Source organism: Sus scrofa, chromosome 17 (assembly GCF_000003025.6).
Source record: "Sus scrofa isolate TJ Tabasco breed Duroc chromosome 17, Sscrofa11.1, whole genome shotgun sequence".
Lineage (NCBI taxonomy): Eukaryota > Metazoa > Chordata > Mammalia > Artiodactyla > Suidae > Sus > Sus scrofa.
In genome coordinates this window covers 52,695,544-52,717,012 of record NC_010459.5, presented here as the reverse complement: position 1 = coordinate 52,717,012, position 21,469 = coordinate 52,695,544, and the positions used below count along the sequence as shown (strand labels likewise).

General features: G+C 51.8%; 1 long non-coding RNA gene across 1 annotated transcript in view; it reads right to left on the bottom strand.

Moving 5' to 3' along the window:
* LOC102168017 overlaps window positions 1-21,469 on the bottom strand; it is a 40,773-nt gene that overhangs the window by 6,170 nt on the left and 13,134 nt on the right. Inside the window, exons 3-4 of the long non-coding RNA XR_002340049.1 lie at window positions 2,515-2,628; window positions 25-414 (exon numbers count right to left, since the gene is read on the bottom strand). This is a non-coding gene — a long non-coding RNA (uncharacterized LOC102168017). The remainder of the gene's footprint in view (window positions 1-24; window positions 415-2,514; window positions 2,629-21,469) is intronic.

Below are 21,469 nucleotides of genomic sequence, written 5' to 3'. Positions count from 1 at the left end.
AACCTCCCAGCTTCTGAGCGGTACCTGACAATGCCACTCAGCCTGTAGACTCCCGCCCGACGGGAAGCGCCGAGGATGGATGACTCCCTGTGATCCGCATGGACCATAATAAGGACTCGATAACATTAGCCAGTGTCCTGGGCGATGACGACCTCGATGGGGACACTCTCATCACCCCCAGCTGGCCCCAGGTCACTACGGGGATCCGGGCGCATGCCGGGGACAACATCCCAGCCTTGGTCCAGGCCAGCGATACCCCCGAGCGCCGTGTGGGAAGGCGCTGGTCCTGGACGTGGTCCACGCTGTCCTTTCTCATTCGGAGTCGGTTTCTGTGGTGCCGGCAGATGTTTTCAAAATGATGCGCGCATACTTCTGAGGTCAACTTCTAATCAAAAACGACTTCTAGACGGTGCCCTGGTTTAAAAAGAAAGAAAGAAGAAAACGAGTGAGTCATCCTCCAAACCATTTGAATGAAACAAAGACACAACAAGCCCTCTGCTTTCCTCTTGCGCCAGAACGGATTACCTCAGTCCTGCAGAGACGCAGCTGGAGGGAATTAAAGGGGATCTCGGGTTCCCCAGATAGTGCAGGCGGCACGGCCGGCCGCGTGACTCACGGCCGGAGCCGCAGGGAAGGGGCGGCTCTGGGCAGAGTCTGGACCCCTCGGAGGGGCCGAGGCCTGGGCAGCGGCTCCAAAGGGGGCTCTGAGAGCCTGGCACCGAGGGGTAAGGGGCCTGGAGGCCAAGGGACTGCAGAGCCAGGAGCGGACAAGGGCTGAGGGTGGAGAGACCCTGACACTGCAGGGATCCCTCCTCCCCAATATCTTCCAGGGACCTGGGGAGGTGCTGCCAGACCCAGGCAGGGTTTTACAAGTGTCCCAGATGCCTGTAAGTATGATTCTAGGTGCAATGCCAGCAATCTCTTCTCTGGACTCCCCCAGGGTGCCACCATCCAACCCCCTTGCCCTCTGGGGGAGGGGCACGCAGCCATTTCCCAGGAGTCTGGGGGTTCCCTTCTGGAATGTTCCCGGGCCAGGAACTGAATCCGAGCCTCAGCCGCAACCCGTGCCACACAGCAGCAGTGCCCAATCCTTAACCACGGCACGGGGTGGGGGATTGAACTTGTGCCTCCACTGTGACCTCAGCCACTGCAGTCAGATCCTTTACCCACTCTACCACAGTGGGAACTCCTCTAGTTTTTCTGATTTAACAGTATGTCCACTTCCACCTCTTGATTTATCAACTTTAGATGATATCAAACAATTCCTTCCAGTGAAAGATGAGGAAATTGGCATAGTTCCTCTGACTCCTGTACTTGTCCTCCTATGCGTGTCATTGTATTACTTTTACTTCATGGACCCTGAGGTCAGTATGCCTGAATTCAAATCCCACCTCTGCCATTTTTTGTTGTGTTCCCTTTGGGCAAGTTGCTTAACCTCTCTGTGTTCCCATTTCCTTATTGGTAAAAAATGGAGATACGCATAGCTGCTCCTTCATAAAGTTGCCATGAAGATTAAAAGTGTTACTTCATGCCACCTGCTTAGAACAGTGCCTGGATATGTAATGTCTCCATGTGTTACTATCATTTCTCATTATCCTGTTCTAGAATTTAGAATGAAATCTTCTTTGAACTGTCAATAGGCTGACTCAAAAAATTGAAAACTAGTAAACAGCCCTTATGACATCACCAGGTAAATCATATTTGTTAAGGGTGAGCAGACCCATGAAGAAGGACATGTGACCCCGAGTCCCTGAAATTTTCCCGCTCAAAGGAGAATCCCCCGAGGGCCAGGTCTAACATATATTCTTAGTTTCTTTCTCGAAGTCTTTGCTTCTTCTGTATAATTATCACCTGCCACTTTTAAATATTGTATATGTCATCCTCTTTCTGAGATTCTTTGTCAGGAGGTTGACCTAAATCTTTGGGTAATTTTTTTGCATACAACGCATGGATTGTGAATTTCCAAATTCCTGACTGTCTAAGAATATATTAATTTTCCTTAGCTGTATAAAGAGCCCTAGATTGAGAATCTTTCACCCTGAGAACACAGAAGACACATCCTATCGACTTCCGGCATCCGAGCGGAGGACAAAACTGGTGTTGATCTGATCCTCAGTCTCTGGTAGTTTACCACTTTCAAAATTATTACTTCCAAAAGCCTGTAGGGTAGGCTCTTTATTCTTAAGTGTTTCAAAAATTTCCCTTGATGTCTATAAGTATGTGTCGGAAATGGAACCGGGTGGAGCATGTAATTGAAGACGCGAGTCTTTCTGGGGGTGCAGGGGAGTGTCTCCTCTCATTTCTTTAATTATTGCCTTCCTCCCCTTCAGTCTCTCTCTTCTTTCAAAATTCCCATTTTATAGCAGTTGGAACTCCTGGAGTTATCCTCTTTGTTTCGACATTTCTCTTACATTTCCCAGCTTTGTCTTTCTCTATTCTGGGAGATTTCTTCAGTTCTGTACTCCAGATTACTAACTTGATCATTGGCGGTGTCTTATTTCTCAGCCCACTTACCCAACTTTTCAGAGGTACTCATATTTGTCACTTTCGAGAATGACTCCTTCTTCTCTGACTCCTCCATTTTCACAACAACCTACTCTTGTCAAGGCAACAGTCTCCCGAACGCTCCTAAAGATAAAAAGTAGAATGAAAATCATTTTTCTTCTTCTCCCTGACTTCTCTCTGCCTATTCCAGAGTGAAGCATTCTGTTTATCGACTCTGATCCTTCCCTTTTCTGACGTTTGTTTTCTCCAAATGTCCTGAGATCCCTTGAACATCGTTTTCACATTTATAAATAAATAAATAAAGGATCAAGTTGGTTAATGGTGGGAAGAAGCATGGGTTTCCACTGCAACTGTCTCTTCTTTCTCTCCTCCATAGGCGGCTCCCTCGGCTGGTGGGATAAGCCACCGGCTGTGTAAAGAGGGGCAGAACCTACCATCCAAGCCTCCCTGTAATGTACAAGGGAAGACAACAAATACACAGGCCAGGGAGACCCCAAATTGCCAAAGCAAAGAGGATTAAGCAAACAGGGGGTTCACGTTTCTCTGGTAGAAGGAAGTCCGTAGGTAGGCAGTCCGCAGATGGTAGGGGCTCAGTGTTACCATCAAGGACCCAGGCTCTCCTGGAGGCTCACACATCATGTCTGTCAGGTGGCTGCTGCACCTGCAGAACCCTTGAGCTTCTGGGAGGAAGAGGAAGGCTAGAGAAGCAAGAAGGGAGGGTATACCTACCAGAAAACTGAAAGCCGTTCTAGAAATCCCCAGCAGATTTCTGCTCACATTCATTGTCTCCAGGGAGACTGGGAGATCAAACTTTTTTTTTCTTTTTACAGCTGCATCTAGCATATGGAAATTCCCAGGCCAGGGGTCGAATCAGAGTTGTAGTTATAGGCCTATGCTGCAGTCACAGCAACACCGGTTCCAAGCCACATGTGCGACCTATGCCACAGCTTGCAGCCACGCAGGATCCCTAACCCACTGAGCAAGGGGAGGGATGGAACCCACATCCTCATGATTATTCAGTCAGGTTCTTAACCCACTGAGCCACAGTGGGAACTCCTTGAGATAAAACTTTTTAGTCAAGTCCTTTGTGATCTAGACCTAAGCAGGGTTCCACTTAGGAAGGAGGAAAGAGATGAGACAGAGACTAAGCTATTAACCGTGTGTGTGATGGATATTTCTATGCCTCCCCCCAGGGAGGGGCTGCTTCTCCTCCCCTCCAGCCCCATGTCTGTGACAGAGCTCTCAATTTGCTCTCTTCTTTTAGCCCCGTGGCAGAATTGCTCTTTGTCCACTCATATTAATTTCCTCCTTTCCTCTTTAGTATGAGGACCCCCATTTTTCCTGGGCACGTGGCCACCTAAAATGACTACATTTCCCAATCTTCCTTGCAGCTAGGCGTGCCTGTGTGGCCAAGCTCTAGCCAACAGGATGGTGGCAGAAGTGAAGGATCCGACCTCTGGGCACGTCCATAAAAAAAAGAGGGTGTGTGCTCCCCCCTTCCTTCCTTCCCATGGGCCAGGCTGCAGGAGTGAACACCTGGGGCATCTGGAACACCCTGGGGATGGCACAGCCTCAGGGCAGAGAGAGTGGGGACCTGATAGAGCGAGCGAGGGAAAGAGACAATGAGACATGAGTCTTGTTTGAACCACTGATATTTGGGACTTTGTTGCATATGTCTCTAAAAAATGTTTGCAGTCCAAAAAGCCACCTTAAAGATGTCTTCTCAGGTCCGATTCTAGTCTTAAATCACCATCACTGGTTGTGGAAGGCAGAATAATGGCCCCTAAATGTGTCCACGTGCTAATCCCCAGAACCCGAATGTTCCCTTCTGCGGCAAAAGGGGCTTTGCAGATGCGATTAAGTGAAGGATTTTGAGATTACCCTGGATAATCAGGTTCGGCTCCATGGAATCACAAGGCTCCTTACAAGAGGGAGACGCGGAGTTCCCGTCGTGGCTCAGCAGAAATGAACCTGACTGGCATCCATGAGGACACAGGTTTGATCCCTGGCGTCGCTCAGTGGGTTAAGGATCTTGTGTTGCCATGAGCTGTGGTGTAGGTTGCAGACACGGCTTGGATCTGGCATGGCTGTGACATAGGCCAGCAGCTACAGCTCCAATTAGACCCCTAGCCTGGGAACGGCCATATGCCTCGGGTGTGGCCCGAAAAATAGCAAAAAAAAAAAAAAAAGACAGAGAGAGATGGGAGGATCAGAGGGAGGGAGGGCGATGTGACAGAGAGACTTCAAGATGCTCCTGGCTTTGAAGATGGAGGGAGGAGCCATGAGTCAAGGAGGCAGAATAGGCAAGAGAAGGGATCTTCCCCCTCAAGGAGGAACTTTTGACACCTTGACTTCAGGATTTCTGAACTCCAGAACTGTAAGATCCTAATTTTTGTTTAAAGCCACTGAGTTTGTGGCTTACACCAGGAAACCAGCCATGGGAACCAACACACTAGTTAAGGACATGGTCCATAAGAAAATAAAAATAGCTGTTTCTAGAATGTTTCAGCCAATACTCCTAATGCAAATTCATAAACAGATGAGCTATGTGCATTACTCATTTAGTCCTCACAACCCTGCCAAGGCACTACTCCTATCTCCCCCATTGTACAGATGAGGAAGTTGAGGCTCAGAGAGGTTAGAGAAATCATCCAAGGTCACACAGCCAGTAAGCAGCAGAGCCGGGATATGTTCCCATATGTTCCATCTGCAAAAAACCTAGGAGGTTCAGGAGGGAACAGTGTGGGGTGAAACCCACCACCTGTGAGTCCACTTGGGAACAAAGGATTTGTCAGAACATCCTTCCAATGCCCTAAGCCTCCTTCTTCTGGTTAAAAATAGCCTTTGCTCGAAGTTCCCGCTGTGGGGCAGTGGGTTAAGAATCCAACTGTAGTGACTTGGGTCTCTGCGGAGGCTTGGGTTCGATCTTCAGACTGGCAGAGTGGATTTAAGGATCTGGCATTGCCACAGCTGTGGCTCGGATTCAATCCCTGGCCTGGGAAACTTCCCCAAGCTGGGGTGTGGCCATTAAATAAAAAATTAAAATTAAAAAAAATAGCTTTGCTCGGCAGAAGTTTGGTGGCTCAGAGACCCCTCATTTGCAGCCGCCCATGAGCACTGCAGCCTCTTTCTCCCCTCTGTTTTGGGGGGGCGCTCTCCTGAGTCAGGGGTGCGAATGGGAGCCTGGGGCTCGGGGACTAAGTGAGAGGTCCCCACTCCATCACAACACACCCTGGGGACTCCTTGGATGGCTCCCCGTCAGGGCTGCTTACCAACGAGCTGGCAGGGGTTCTGATACCCAGCCCATGAGTGAGGGGATCGCCAGGTCCCGTGCAGGTTTGCTCTGTCTGTTCTTCCCGCTGCAGTGACACCTCTCTCAAGGCCTAATGCTGCCACGACCTGGGTGTCTGCTCAGGGGCGGGTCCCCTTCCCTCTCTATCTGGACCCCAGCCCCCCATCGTCTGTGACATGAGAGGGGGTGATTAGGACGCACCACATCAGAGACCCCTGTGCCTCCTGTTGGCCCCAGGTGCCCAGAGGTGCTCACTGACCCCAGGCAAGGCATGTCTTAGTTCACAGTCAATGTCACATGCCCTCATACCCTCATCTTTACCTTTTTTTTTTTTTTTTTTTTTTTTGCTATTTCTTGGGCCGCTCCCATGGCATATGGAGGTTCCCAGGCTAGGGGTCGAATCAGAGCTGTAGCCACTGGTCTACACCAGAGCCACAGCAACGCGGGATCCGAGCCGCGTCTGCAACCTACACCACAGCTCACGGCAATGCCAGATCCTTAACCCACTGAGCAAGGCCAGGGACCGAACCCGCAACCTCATGGTTCCTAGTCGGATTCGTTAACCACTGCGCCACGACGGGAACTCCCCCCCTCATCTTTAAAAGGGTCTACCTTATAGGATTATTTGAGGATTCGGCTTGATGATCTCAAGGAAATTCCTCAGGGAAAGCACCTAGCACCACCTTGGCATAGACAGCTCACGAGAGCCTATTGAGCTTTTAATTATTATGACTCTTACACATTGATCCTCTCTAACCAAACTGATTTATTTCTTGTCTTATCCCCCTCACTGGTCAGATTTTCAAGTCTAAGGCAGAGGTTGTAAATGAGTGGTCCCACCAATAGTGCCCAGCCTGCAGATATAGTATTGTTTTAAAACTTGAGACAGGTGCCAAAGGAATCGCTTAGGGTACAGGTCCAGCTGCGAACCTGGAGACCCCAAGTATGAGCATCTCAACAAAGGGTTCATTTTATCTCTCTCTCCCAAGACAGTTCAAGGATAAGCAGATGGACATGGAGGCAGCAGGGAGCCGGGGAACCCAGGCTACCTCCCACTTGTCGTTCTGCCTCCTTTCCAGGGCGTGACCCTCTAGAAGGGCCACCATCACGTCATCTGGGCCTGCTTTCAGCCAACAGCAAGAGGGGAAGAGAGGGTTGTCCTGCCTTTGAGGGCAAAGCCTGGCAGCTGCCCGTATCACTTTAACTCATAGCCAGTGCGTTGGCCTGAGTCTGGTCATTTGGCCACGAATACATGCTGAAGGTGCAGCTGATTCAGGATGGCCATGAGCCCAGCTAAAATCCAGAAGTGCTATTATCAAAGAAAAAGGAGAAAATCAATTGGTGGGACAAAGAGAAACCCGTGACAGACTGTCATTTAAAAACTGGGACATTTTAGATTCGGGGCACCTTGATTATAAGCAGAACTAACGTGCATGGGGCACCCCTATGTGCCCTCCTTGCATCAGCCATGTGAGGGAGGGCACCACAGACCACGCGCTGACATTCAAACTAACCCGCAGTGAGGGCACAGCCAAGCTCCTTCCCCAACCCTGTCTGTGTGCCGGACAGACGGACAGATGCCCAGCTGGGAGGAAGCTTCAGAAAGGCCCAGTGAGTAAATGCCACAGCCCCGCCCGCAGAGGGTGACATCATCCCAGCGTCTGGGGTAGTGTTTCCTGCTCGATTCCTCTCCTCCTGACCATGAGGGTCCGCCGGGCACAGGGCGTCCTTCCAGAGTATGCCTGCTCCCATCTGGTCCTCAGTGGGGGGCTGGGGGGTCATGGAAGGTGTTCGAAGGTACTGTGGGCATCACCCCGCCCTCAGCCCTTGAAAAGGCCACCTGTCATCCTTGCTCCCCTGCCCCGCCGGCCCCAGAAGCAGAGGAACCTTTTGGAGGAGCTGAGCTGGCCGTGGCAAGGGTGTCGCTGTGGAAGGATGCAGGGCCACCCCAGGGCCACAGCTCCCGGCTGCTCTGACAGGGGCAGCGGGGCAGCGTCTGCTTCCACCTCCCAGAGGGTCATAAATACCGCTCCCGGAGATTAGCCGGGCCCCCTGCTCCCGTCTGCGGCCTCTCCAAGGGGCCCGAGGCAGGACTGAGTCACGGCCCCCAGCTCTTTCTAAATTGGACTGAAAATGAAAAAATAAATAAAAGAGGGAAAGGGCCTGATTGTTTTTCAGAGCAGAAGAATGAGCTTTCTTTGTGCTCGCACGTCTCCAGAAGGACCCCAGAGAGTGAGCTCAGAGCAGCCGCTCCCCCTCCCCACACTTCACCTTCAAGGTGAAGCCGGGAGCCAAAGAAAATATTGTGATAAAGTCTCAGTTACCGCTGATGCCTGGCCAGCCACTTGATTAACTGAATTGAGTGCAAACAAACCTCCTGGCTCCTTCCTCTCTGGGAAGGTGGGTGGGAGGAGGCCAGCCCGGGCTCAGAGCCAACTCCTCGCCAGCCAAGCACCACTCGGTGCCCCCCCCACCCCCACACCCCATTTCGTCTCTTGTTTCTCTGACACGGGACACAGGACTCACCACAGAACCTGCAGGGCCCAGTGTGAAGTGAAAAGGCAGGGCCCTTGTTCAAAAAGTAGCATTCCGGGTACTCAAGGCACTAAAATACAAAGCTTTTCTCTTTCTTCTGTGATCTCCCTTCATTTGCTATGGTGTTTTTTTATTTGCTATTTAATGTTCTACATATAGGAAAACATTTAATTTTTTCATTACATTAAATTCATAAGATATTAAATTCAGAGATGGCATGCATTTTTGCCATCCCTTTTTCTTTTTTCTTTTTTGGGTCACACCCACTGCATATGGATGTTCCCAGGCTAGGGGTCGAATCGGAGCCGCAGACGCCAGCCTACACCATAGCCACAGCACTACTGGATCCGAGCCACATCTGCACACTGCACCACAGCTCATGGCAACGGCAGATCCTTAACCACCAAGGGAGGCCAGGGATCAAACCCACATACTCACGGACACTAGGTCAGGTTCTTAACTCGCTGAGCCACAACGGGAACTCTACTAACCATTTTTCATGGCACGATCCCAATTCTAAATTCAAATAGAAGAGCATCTGACCTGGAAGAAGAACCACCCAGATGACACAATTTCTGTTTTGCAGCTTGCACATGCACGTGTACTCCATTCCTCACCAGAAGAGTAGAAACACATACCAAATGAATTCAATCTGTTTCTATAGGTGACACTTGGACAACAGGGTTTGAACCACTTGTATGGGGGCGGGGTTTCAGTAAGTACCTACAGTTCTGCATGATCCCCGATTGGCTGAATCCATGGATGTAGAACCAAGGAGAGATGGGCTGATGGTGAGATTGACTGTCAGCAGATGGATTTGGGACCCACAGCAGGTCCTGGAACCAGTTCTTCTTGATACTGAGGGCGAGTGTCTTTCACTTCTTGGGGCCCATCGACCAACACTCCGCCTTCCCCTTCCTGGCAAGGAAGGAAGGAAGGACTGAGAGGAGAAGGGACTGGACGTTTCACCCCATCTTCCCCTTTCCTTCCAGGCCATCCTTTTCCGTGTAAACGGTTGACTGATACACGGAAGCAACGCACATCAGAAGGGGCTCCTGGGTCATCCGTGTTTCTTTCTGCCTTTGCCTTTGTTCAGCATTCAAAGCGAGTTCTGGTTCTGGCAGAAATCCTGGCCGCCCAGAGCTGACAGTGTCCCCAGTGCGGCTCGGTCACAAAAGTGACACGCTTCCCTTGGATTTGCTTTAAGTCTCACTGACCTGCCACGCATGGTGGGTACCGCAGGATTCTGATGTCATGGGGAACAGGGAACACACAGGGGACAGTAAACACGTGTGGAAGAGCACTGCACACACTGTGTGCGTGTCTCCCTCACGCGCATGCTCCTTGTCCCATCAGACTTACAAAGCGCAAATTCAAGGATAACACTACTAGGAGGTTTAAGATGACAAAAGTGCCGAATGTGGGGCTTTTCTGAGCACGAGGCCTAGTGAAAGAGCACAAGTTGCATAGCCACAAAGTGGATGCTAAGACCATGTTTTTCTGACTCTTGAGATAAAATTATTGTAGAAAAATTAAGCAGCACAGTCAAGCAAAAATATGAATGTAATAATTATCTCTTAATGATAACTACCACTACCATAGGTCATGTAGCTTTCTGGATGTTTCATGAGGGCTATGACACAAGACAACTCATGGGAACCCTCTGATGAATTCTCTAATGGCCTCCTGTCCCACCTAGGCCACGCGGACTCTCCCCGCCAGACCAGCAGGCCCAGCACTGGCCCGCCTCCCGGCCCCTTCTCTGTCCCTCCCTCCCTCTGCCCCAGGCCCTGGGCTTCTTTCTGAGAACAAAGCCTTTCTGCTTTTGCACCTGCCGTTGCCTGCACCAGGGACCCCCTCCACCGCTCCTACGTCACTGGCTCTTCAGCCTTCAGGTCCCAGATCCACTGTCACGTCTTCTGAGAGCCCTGCTCTGACCACAGAGGGCCTCTCAGTCACTCTTGATCGCAGGTTAGACCAGTAACTCCCACCAGCGCTACGCCTGGTGCTGACAGGGCTCAGACGGGGTTTCTAAACCACTCACCGATGCGGAGTTAGATGTTCAGCACTGGCTGAGGCCTGGTGGCATCTACAGCCGATGGGCCCCACCTGGCCCACTGGCTTTCCTAGTCAAGTTTTATCAGAAGAAGCCGGGGGTATTTGTGTCTGTATCCTCTGAGGCTGCTCTCCTGCTGCAGCATCAGAGTTGATGAGTGTAACACCGCGTGGTTGTGAAGCCTTGGGCATTTACTCTCTGGTCCTTCACCGAGTATATTTGCCCACCCCCGGGTTTGATTAGCTAGAGCTTACTGCTGGGTCTGGGGATGGGGTCAGCTTCTCTGGAGCATCATGGCTGCATTAGAAAGGAGTCGATTTGGGAGTTCCTGTTGTGGCTCAGCAGAAACGAATCTGAGTAATATCCATGAGGACACGGGATTGATTTCTGGCCTCGCCCAGCGGGTTAAGGATCCAGCATTGCCATGAACTGTGGTGTAGGTTGCAGACTTGGCTCAGATCCTGCATTGCTGTGGCTGTGTCTAGGCTGTTGGCTAAAGCTCTGATTTGATCCCTAGCCTGGGAACTTCCATGTGCTGTAGGTGCGGCCCTAAAAAGAAAAAAAAAAAAAAAAAAAAAAAGAGGTAATACCTAAACAAAGTGGGGGTGCCAAGAAGGAGGAAGGGGAGGTGAAAGCTGAGCCGTCAGCCAGCAGATACAGCAAAGACCGGCATAAACAAAGCGTGTTCCCCTTAATAGTGGTGCTGTGATTCGTTTAGTAAACCTTAATAAGAAGTGACATCTAGAGTGCCTCAAAATTTTTGCCACTACAAATGCTACTGTGATGCACATCCGTAGACACACATCTCTGGAACCCCTCCTGCATTTTCTTACCTAGACTGGTGGTTGCAGTAACCGGCCCGAGCTGTCCTCCTAGGGTAGCCACCTCTGTCACCTTCCAGGCTGGGTGGGGAGCCTGAAGTCTGGCCTCAGCTTCCAAGGGAAGCAGAGGCCTCTTGAGATGCTGTGGAGCCTGGCCGCCCAGAAGGCTGCTGTTGGTGGAGGGATCCATCGTGGGTCACGGTAGCCTCATGTCACAATTGGGAGGTTGACTTTATTGCTGCCCCCTCCTCCTGTTTTTTGCTTTTTAGGGCTGCACCTGTGGCATATGGAGGTTCCCAGGCTAGGAGTCCAATCAGAGCTGCAGCTGCCAACCTACACTACAGCCACAGCAACACCAGATCTGAGCCACATCTGTGACCTTTACCACAGCTCACGGCCGGATCCTTAATCCACTGAGTGAGGTCGGGGGTCAAACCCGCATCCTCAGGGATACTAGCCAGGTTCGTAACCCACTGAACCACAAGGGGAACTCCTATTGCTGCCTTTTAACACTGAGGCAATGGAGGCTCAGAGATGCACAGTCACTCACTCAAGGTCACACAGCCCGTCTATGGCTGAGCAGGGACTCAGATCTGAGGGCTCCTGTATTACGTGGCCAACCTGGGAGGGGGGTGCTGGGGAAGGGCGCTCCATGTGGCACTGCGGGACTGGCCTGTGAGGCTCTGGGATGATTTGAGAGGGTTAAAAAAAAATCCCAAACACAACTCCCCCTCTTGCACCTGTTGGATGTCACTGTGAACTTTTCAACCAAAACCCAAGTGTTTTGTCCTGCACTTGGGGAGAAAAACCATGAGTCCACCTCCCCAGGGAGAAGCAACACGCCGGCCCAAATTGCCCATCAAAGAGTAGGATGGAGGGGTTCTCTGGATGGGGCAGCAGAGGCAGGGGACTGGGGATGGAAGAGAGACAGCCGGGGCCCATTCCCAATGCTGGCACGGCTGCTGAGAGCCTCCAAAGAATCCTTTTTCTAGCAACTCTTGGCCCGGAGAGGGTTTCATGGATGGACCTGGAAAACCCACTTTAATGCCTGTCACCTTCTTTTATAAAATCCACTTAAAACATTCCCATCCTAGAGCACCTGCAGGTCTGTTCTGGGCCCACAGTATCACCTACACGGGTGCTGGTCAATTGCCCAGCCTGCCCTTGGGATTTGGGCCATGGCTGACTGCCAGCTCCCCTATTATGTTCTGCATATAAGTAGACTCATTTTTTTTTTTTACTTACAAAAATGAAAATAAAAATGACCAAAAAAGGAAACAAAATCATTACTCTCAATCATGTGATAGAAGGAGGGCGAACATAAAAACGCACAACCACGCGCTTAAACATATCCATTAATGCAACCCCTAGGACTGTCCCTGGTCCGCCAGAGCCACGTGTCCACCCTTTGGGATTCAGGACCTGGCACACGAAGGTGCATCCGAGGCCACGCAGATACGTGGACCCGGAACCGAACCTGCCACATCTCCCAAACGCCCTCTAGTGGCCCGGGCTCTGCCTCCTGCCTCCCGGCTTCTTTCTTGAACTCACGCCCGCACCGCGACCAGCAAGCCAGGAGATGGGAAAGCAGGTAGCTGGATTTTACAGAGATTTTCTCCCAGCCCCTAAGGGAGTTTTTCCTGGAAGTGAAGCCACAGTCCTCAGCAGCACGTGCAATGAATTAGGAGGAGCTGAGCAACCTGTCAGCCTCCTTCCTAACCCCACCCCGTCCCCTGGAGGTAGAAAACCCAGACCTCCCTGGTGAGCAGCCTCCCAACAGGCTCACTGCCCCATGTGCTCCGGCACCTCAGGTGTGGTTCCTGCACCTGCCCCGGCCCCATGCTGCCTCTCCTTGGCTTTCAGCACTTCTGCAGCACCACATGGCAAAGGGAACCGGGCCCCAGAGTCTTTCAGAAATTGAGGGGCCTTTAAGCCTGGCTATGACCTCTTTCCAGAAATTTCTTTCACTGCTACCCATCCAAAGGAAGGTCGCTGGGGGCTTTGAGGGGAGGGATAGGTCGTGGTCTAAAGACAAAAGCAGGTGGATCTACGTCCCCTCACTCCTGCCCAGGCAGAGGAAGCTGTGCCCCCGCTGGACAAACACCCCTTCCTAAGGGAACAGTGGCACCCAAGCAGTGGGAGAGAGGAAAACAGCTGAGGATTTAGCTGGACTCTCCCTGCCCCACCCCCTCCCTCCCTCTCCCTTGCGGGGAGGCTGCAGTGGCCACTTAGAGAATTTAGCGTCCTGGCGGAGAACTAAATTCAGTGCCGGCGGCAGTAGAAAGAGGTCCGACTGTGGCCACACATCCAAGGCATCATGAATTTGTTGTTGTTGTTTTCTCCTACGTTGGACAGACTATCATTGAAGCTGAGGATCCGTCCCACTCCCTGCTTTCACAGCGCACAGGGCTGCCCAGAATAATGACTACATTTCCCAGCCACCCCAGCGTGTAGTGTGATCACATGACTAATTCTGGCCTCCAGGAACTGGGGGCACTCCCAGCTTCAGGAAGGTAACTTGCCGTGGGAAGGGGCTGCCTCTCCTCCAGCTGGTTTTATCAGAATGAGGCTAAGTTTTTGGTCCTTAACTGCCTTTTATGTCTGTATTTCACGAGGCTCAGGGCTTGGGGGAAAGAGTGTTTCAAATTGCAACAACAGATAATACCATGATGCTCTCTGAGTCGCTACCATCCAACACAGTAAGTGGGTTCTTCTCAGCCTAATAATAATAATAATAATAACAACAACAACAACAACAACCTCACAATGGAGAGTTACTCATTGCTTAGTTGCTTCCAATCCATAAGCACACCCCTGGCATGATCTGGTTTAATCCTGAAAGGTTGGTTTTATAACTTCATTGAAGAAATTGAGCCTCAGAGAGGTTAAGTAATTTTGCCAGGGTCATGCAGCTAGCAAAGCTGAACTCAAGATTATCTGAGGCCAACACTCTTCAGGACATGACTTTGCCAACCCCAAATTGCAACTGCTACCATTTTCTGAGTGCTCTCTTTATGCCAAGGGCTCAATAAGGCCCTTTGCATATATTTAAACTCATAATCCCCCAGCATGTCAACAGAGCAGATATGCTCCCCGCAGCCCCCCTCCCAGATGGAGACAGGTGTGCAGGGGAGAGGTGATGCTGCTCTAAGAAGACTTATCCATTTGCCCAGGGGTGGCTTTCATCTTTTCTCAGACCTGCCAACCAGCTGACCGCTGAAACCAACTGGTATCCCCCGCCTCCACACCCAAGGCCATGGCTTATTACATGGCCATGGAGGAGTGACCCCATTTCTCGACTTCCTGAACCCACAGGCTGAACGTCCTGAACATAAAGACTTTTGCCTTTGGGGAGAGTAGTCAGGCTTGGTAAGGGGATAGCTCTGTAATTTCTACCTGGGCAGTGGTCCCTGGGACGGTCCGCTAGCCCCCACCCGTCTCTCTCACTGCATCCCCAATTCCATAACAAACCAGGGTCTGGGCCCCGAGGCTGGTTATCTAGCTCAGGTGTCTGCAAACTACTGCCCAAGTGCCAAATTGGGCCCACTGCCTATTTTTGCACCACACATGAGCTGAGAGTGGTTTTCACATTTTTAAGTGGTTGGAAAAAATTGAAAGAAGAGCAACAGCTCATAATGTGAAAATTACATGGATTTTTGACTGCCTCTAACAATAGGATGTGGCAGAAGTGACACAGAAGGACTTCTAAGGCCACACAGTTTGTAGGTTTCTTTGGGGACATAGGCTTTTGAAGCCCTGAGCTGCCATGTAAGAAAATCCAGCCACATTAAAGCCACCAAATTAGACAGACCATGGAGAGATTACCTACAGTTAGAGAGCTGCCTGGGGAGCCCCAGCTGTTTGAGCCCACAGCCAGAGCAGCATCAGCTTCTGCATCATTCAGCAACGTCTGCATCAGCTTCTGCATCATTCAGCAGCATCTGCATCAGCATCACTCAGTAGCATCTGCATCAGCTTCTGCATCATTCAGCAGCATCTGCATCAGCACCGGCGGTGAGTAGCGAGCCTTCAGGGATTCTAGAAGCCAGCTTTCCTGCAAGCCACCCTGGCTGACACCGTGTAGAGCAAGGACAAGCTGTCCCCGCCGAGCCCTGCCTAGACTTCAGATTAATGAGATTAGTGAATAAATCATGGCTGTCTTTTAACCCTGCAAAGGTTAAGTGACACGTTCAAGGTCCTCATGAGCTCATAAGGGACAGAATCTCACCTCTGTTCAACTCTAGAGCCTCTTTGCCCTTCACAGTGTGAGGGTACATCCAAAGGGCTGAGCCCAGACCTTGGCCCAAGCAATGGGGGCTGTTGTCCCTGCTGTGGTCACTGCCATTGCTATCGTTTCTGTAAGCTTCCCAAGGCTCCCCAACAATTGAGCCAAGTGAGTCTTCAGCTTAAGTCCTCCGATTCTTAGCCCCAAGCCTTTCCTTCTCCCCCACCTCTGAAGACAGATGAGGTGAGATGTTTGCAGGGCATGTCAAATAATAGAGAATATATATACAGAGGTCGCTCACCCTGGTTCCTGACACAGAGCTCCCAAAGCCCTCGTAAACAGGGGTGCTAGGAGCACTCTTTCTTCTAATATGTGGCGTCTGACCCCAGCTCCCGACACAAAGTTCCTAAGTCCCTCAGAATTTCCTGGCTGAAAGCAGCGTCTTTTGTTCTAAGGAGGTGACTCTGGGTGGCCTCTGGATACAGGCTGGTCACCACAAAGACGGAGCTGTGATTGGAAACTTGGAACTTCCAGCCCCACCCCCGCCCTTCAGAGAGAGGCGAAGGGCTGGCTGGAAAGTGAGTTCGGAATCAGTCACGCCTATGTGATAAAGCGCCACAAAAACCCCCGAGGTAAAGGATGCAGAGTTGGTGAACACATCCGTGTGCCAGGAGCGCGGCGCATCCCAGCTCCACAGGGACAGAAGCGCCTGCCCTTGGGAGGCTTCTGGACCCCCTATGTATCTCTTCATCTGCTTGTTCAGAGCCTTTTTTTTTTTCTCCCCTTTTTCTAGGGCCGTTCCCGTGGCATATGGAGGTTCCCAGGCTAGGGGTCGAATCAGAGCTACAGCTGCCAGCCTACACCACTGCCAGAGCAACACAGGATCTGAGCCACATCTGCAACCTACACCACAGTTCATGGCAACACCAGATCCTTAACCCACTGAGCAAGGCCAGGGATTGAACCCGCAAATTCATGGTTCTTAGATGGATTTGTTAACCACTGAGCCACGACGGGAACTCCCAGATCCTTTAAAATACCCTTTCTAATACATTGGCAATAGTAAGAACACTGTTTTCCTGAGTTCCGTGAGATGCTCTAGCAAGTCATCAAACCCAAGCAGAAGTGTGGGAACCTCCATTCATTGCCAGTCAGTCAGAAGCACAGGCGACAACCTGGACTTGAGATTAGCATTGAAAGAGGGGGAGGGACCGTCTGGCGGGACTCAGCCCTTGACCTGCGGGGTTAGTGTCAGGATTGAACTGCAGGACACGCAGCTGGTGTCACAGAATTACCTGAGGTGGGGAAAACCCACCCATCTGGCATCTGAAGTGTTGTAAGTAGATGAGGAAGGCCTTCCTGGCGGGCACTAGGCAGAGAAAAAACCGAGAACTGAATTTTCCCTGTTCAGTCTGGCATAGCCGGGGGCCCCTCCATCAATCCTAGCTGCCACTTTTGCTCAGTCCAAGTAGAAATAGAAATAAGTCAGCGACCCACCTCCCATCCCACTGGCTTCTGCTTCTCCCCGGCCTCATCCCTGCAGGCCAACCCAAGTTACCCTTATATATGGATCCATGTGTAGTCACCCCAAACCCAGGACCAGCTGCAACCCTCAGATCCCAAGTCTTTATCAGCCCAGTGTCCTCCCAGGAGGCCAACTGCCCCCAACAATGCCAGCTCACAGGACAGGATGCCACACGGCATTCTAGCAGAAGCAGCTGACGTCAGCTGAGCAGAGAGTCTTCTCAGAAATGCCCTACAGCTCCCCGAGGCTGGAAGCTCTGCCATCGGGAACTCATCATGCCACTCACTGCTTTCCAGGGTCAAACATCAGTTTGAAGGTCAGCTGCGCCAAAAGCCCTGGAAGCCATGCCCCTCACTGGTCAAGCTTGCCAGTCCACTTCCGGCCCACCATTCCCCGCCTCCATCCCTCAAGCCCTGGCCTTTATCTGACTCTCCCCAGAGTGGAAAGTCTTGAGAGGTTCAACTCCAGGGATGCTGGCCCTTGTCACGCAGGGATGCCCTTGGGGCCGTGGGTTAGTCACCAGGCATCTGGGGTGATGGTATCGCAGGGCTGGCACTAGAGTGGGCGTCCTGCTGGGAGTCTCCTTCCTGCTCCAGCGCACGTCCGGTTGAGTCAGAGAGAGATGGGCAGAAACACCCTATGTGTGTCCAAAGCCCCACCCAACAGGGCTCAGGAGGACCTAGAGCTGGACATGGGTGCAAGCTCTGGACCATCCAGATGGCAAGGTGATAGGCCAGTGATAAAACCACCAGGTCCCAGTAGGCAGGAGCCTCCTGGGAGGGTGGCGTCTCGGTGGCAGTTCCCTCCCTGGAGCAGGCTGGATGATGGTGTTTGACAAAGCCTGAGCCCTTCCAGGCCACCAGCATCAGAACTGTGCTAAAAATGTGGATTTCTGAGTCCTAAGCCAGTCCTGGTGAATAAGAATCTCCACCCTGGGGACTTCGGGACCGTCAACCCCTTGGCCTAGGATGCAAAAGGGACTGTACAGTCACCAAACCCCAGCTAAGGGCTTCAGAAAAGGCTGCCCAGGGGCCAGTGGTGGACCAGGCACTGCCCTGACCCCTGGGAGTCATAAAAGAAGACAACGCATGAAGAGCAAAACCAAGAAATGAAAGATAAATGAAATAAAGACAGAGAAAGCCCCGGGCCCTGCGTCAATTTCAGTGTAAGGCGTGCACGCGTGCGCCCTGGTGTTAGGGAAAGAGACAACAAAAGCCAACAAAGAATAAGATTCTTGCAGAGAGTGTCACCTGCTGGAGGTGGACGACGGGGCCCAGGAGGAGGCAGGGCTGGTTCAGACGGCAGACGAGGAAGGCCTTCCTGGCGGGCACTAGGCAGAGGTCCAAGCCGTGAGGCCAGGCACGAGAAGGGGCAGCAAAGAAGGTGCCAAGTGGGACAGCAAGGGTCAGGTACGCTGGGCCCTCGACGTCCAACCCCCCGCCCCGTCCAAGCCGTGGGCACTCACGGCTTCCCTGCACAGGACTTAGTAGGGTGCCTCCCCTCCACCTGTTTTTACACAAACGTCCTTCTAGACTTTCCACCTCCATCAGGGACAACTCCATCTTTCCCGTTTGTATGTGTTTCCTGTGGCAGCTGAAACAAGGAAGCATAGCCTAGGTGGCTAAAACAACCGAAATTCATCCTCTCCCAGTTCTGCAGGCTAGAAGTCCAACGTCAAGGTGTCCACAGGGTTGGTTCCTTCTGGAAGCTCTGGGGCCAAGCCATCCCATGCCACCCACAGCTTCTGGTGGCTGCCTGGCCATTCTTGGTGCACCCATTGACCCATGGAGACATCACGCCAATATCTGCCCCGTCTTCACGCGCCTTTCCCATGTACCTCTGGGCCCTTGCTTCTTACAGACATTTGCCATTGCATTTAGGGCCCACCCGAGATCCAGGGTCATCTCTCTCTCTCTCTCTCTTTTTTTTTTTTTTTTTTGTCTTTTTATGGCTGCACCTGGAGTATATGGAGGTTCCCAGGCTGTGGGTCAATGGGAGCTGTAGCCACAGCAACATGGAATCCAAGCCACATCTGCAACCTATGCCACAGCCACAGAAACACCAGATCTGAGCCACGTCTGTGACCTACACCATAGCTCATGGCAACGCTGGATCCTTAACCCACTGAGCAAGGCCAAGGATTGAACCTGCATCCTCACAGATACTAGTCAGATACATTTCCGCTGAGCCATGAAGGCAACACCTCAACCTGAGAAACTTAATCATATCTGCAAGGACCCTTATCCCAAATAAGGTCATTTTCACTGGTTCCCAGAGATTAGAACTTGGGCATATCCTTTAGGGGGCACTACTGAACCCACTACAGTTTCTCAGGTCAAAACATTTGGGGTCACTCCTGGAGTTCCCATCATGGCTCAGTGGTTAACAAATCTGACTAGGAACCATTTGGTTGCGGGTTCGATCCCTGGCCTTGCTCAGTGGGTTAAGGATCCGGTGTTGCCACGAGCTGTGGTGTAGGTTGTAGACGTGGCTCGGATCCCACGTTGCTGTGGTTCTGGCATAGGCCGGTGGCTACAGCTCCGATTTGACCCCTAGCCTGGGAACCTCCATATGCTGTGGGAGCAGCCCAAGAAATGGCAAAAAGACCAAAAAAAAAAAAAAAATTGGGGGTCACTCTTGGTGACTCTTGTAGCCCACATCCAATCCATCAGCAAATCCCCTTGGCCTCAGCTTCAAGAGATTCCCTCAGAATCTTCCTCCCCCCATCTCCTCCCACCTGGAATACGCTCCCCACTTCCGCTCAGGGCCTTTCTCCTTGCTGGTCCCTCTGCCTGGACCGCTCTTTCTGGAACACTCACTTCTCTCATCTGCAATAACCCCATCTCAGTGAGACCAAATCAAATCCGAAATCTGGCCAGGGAAAGGCCCAGTCCACACCCCCAACAATCCTAAGTGGAGAATTACAGGAGAAGAGGGTCGTGGGGGGCCAGCTGTTCTGAGCACCCTCCTCCACCCGGCTTTGGGGGGGCGGGGGGGGTCTGCAGCAGCATTTCCTTCTCGCCTCTCGGTTCCGGCCCAGAACCATATTTGCATAATCCCGTTAGATGTGTTCCTTGTTCTTCCCCTGTAGACGTAACCTTTGGCTTTCTTTTGAGTTTCAGGACAGGATGTAAGCGTTATAAACCTCAGCCTGGAAACCCCAGAGTACATAGATTTCTCTTAATTCCACTCTGCAGACCTGGGGGAGGTCCGGGCGGCAGGTACCGTACAGCACACTTTGTGGCCACGAGCTCCTTCGACTCTCGGAAAGCCCCAAACACTCCAGATGTGCAGACCAGCTGGAGGGGTCAGGGGGCCTGTCCAAAGTCACCAAGTTGCCACGTGGCAGAGCTGGGATTTGAGCCGAAACTTTTGACCTCAGGACACGTGCTCTGAACTCTGAAGCTACATTATCTCAGGTCCTTTTAAGCCAGAATATCTCAGCCTCAATGCTCTGGATATCCTGGGCCACAGGATGCTTTGCTGTGGGGCCTGTGCTCACCTCTGCAGAGTATTTGGCGCCATTCCTGGCCTCTACCCTTTAGATGCCGGGACCCCCCACCCCATTGAAAATGCCTTCGGATATCGCCAAACTTCCCCAGGAGGCAAAATCGCCCTGGATGAGAACCTGCGATTTAACCCAAGTTCTCCCCTCTGGTCTTTGAGTCTCAGTGATTTCCGATCAACTCCACTGTCCACCCCTCCGTGGCCATCCCACCGGGCTCCCCTTGAAGGAGCCCCCTCCTGTAAACCAGCCTCTAGGATGCTAGAAAGAGCTGATGGGGGGTTAAGGATAAGAGGAGGAAGGTAAAGGAGATGGCAGAAAAGCCGACATGTTGGCACTGCCACCTTGAGGGAGACAAAGAAAAGCAAAGCAGAGCCTTGAAACATTTTTCTTTTGGGGTGCATGGGGTAGAGGCAGGAAGACTGTGAAAGTGGGCAGATGCTCCACTACGGAGATCAGGGCTGCCTCGGGGGTGGGGTGTGGACAGACACCCCTGACCCCAAGGATTCTGCTCCTCTGGTGTCGCTGAGCCGAATTTATCTAGAACCAATAATCGCTTCTACCCCCAGATCTGGCAAAAGGGAGTCTGTCCGGAGTAATGAAGACTCAAGGGTCAATGAGTGAGGGAGAAGTACCAGGGGGACCCCCTGGTCCCCAGCACTGTTCTGGGTGGTCAGAACTTCTTCTGGGCTGATCTAGTCACACTGCATCTCTGATGGTGACAGAGACTGCTGATTGCCAGCCAATGTCCAGACTACATTTCTGGGGATCCCTTCCAGGTAGATATGGCCACACGATTATGAGTTGGCCCAGGAGACAAAAAAGGAACTTGGGTAGGGTTATTGCCAGGAAGGCTCTGTAAAAGAGAGGGTGTGAGTGTCCTTTTGCTCCTCGGTCTCTTCCGAATGCTGTCCCAGAAGGTAGATGTGAAGGCTGGAGCTGAGGCAGCCACTTTGAATCCTAAGAGGACCTTGAGGATGGCAGCCAGAGGCTGAAGATGGCAGA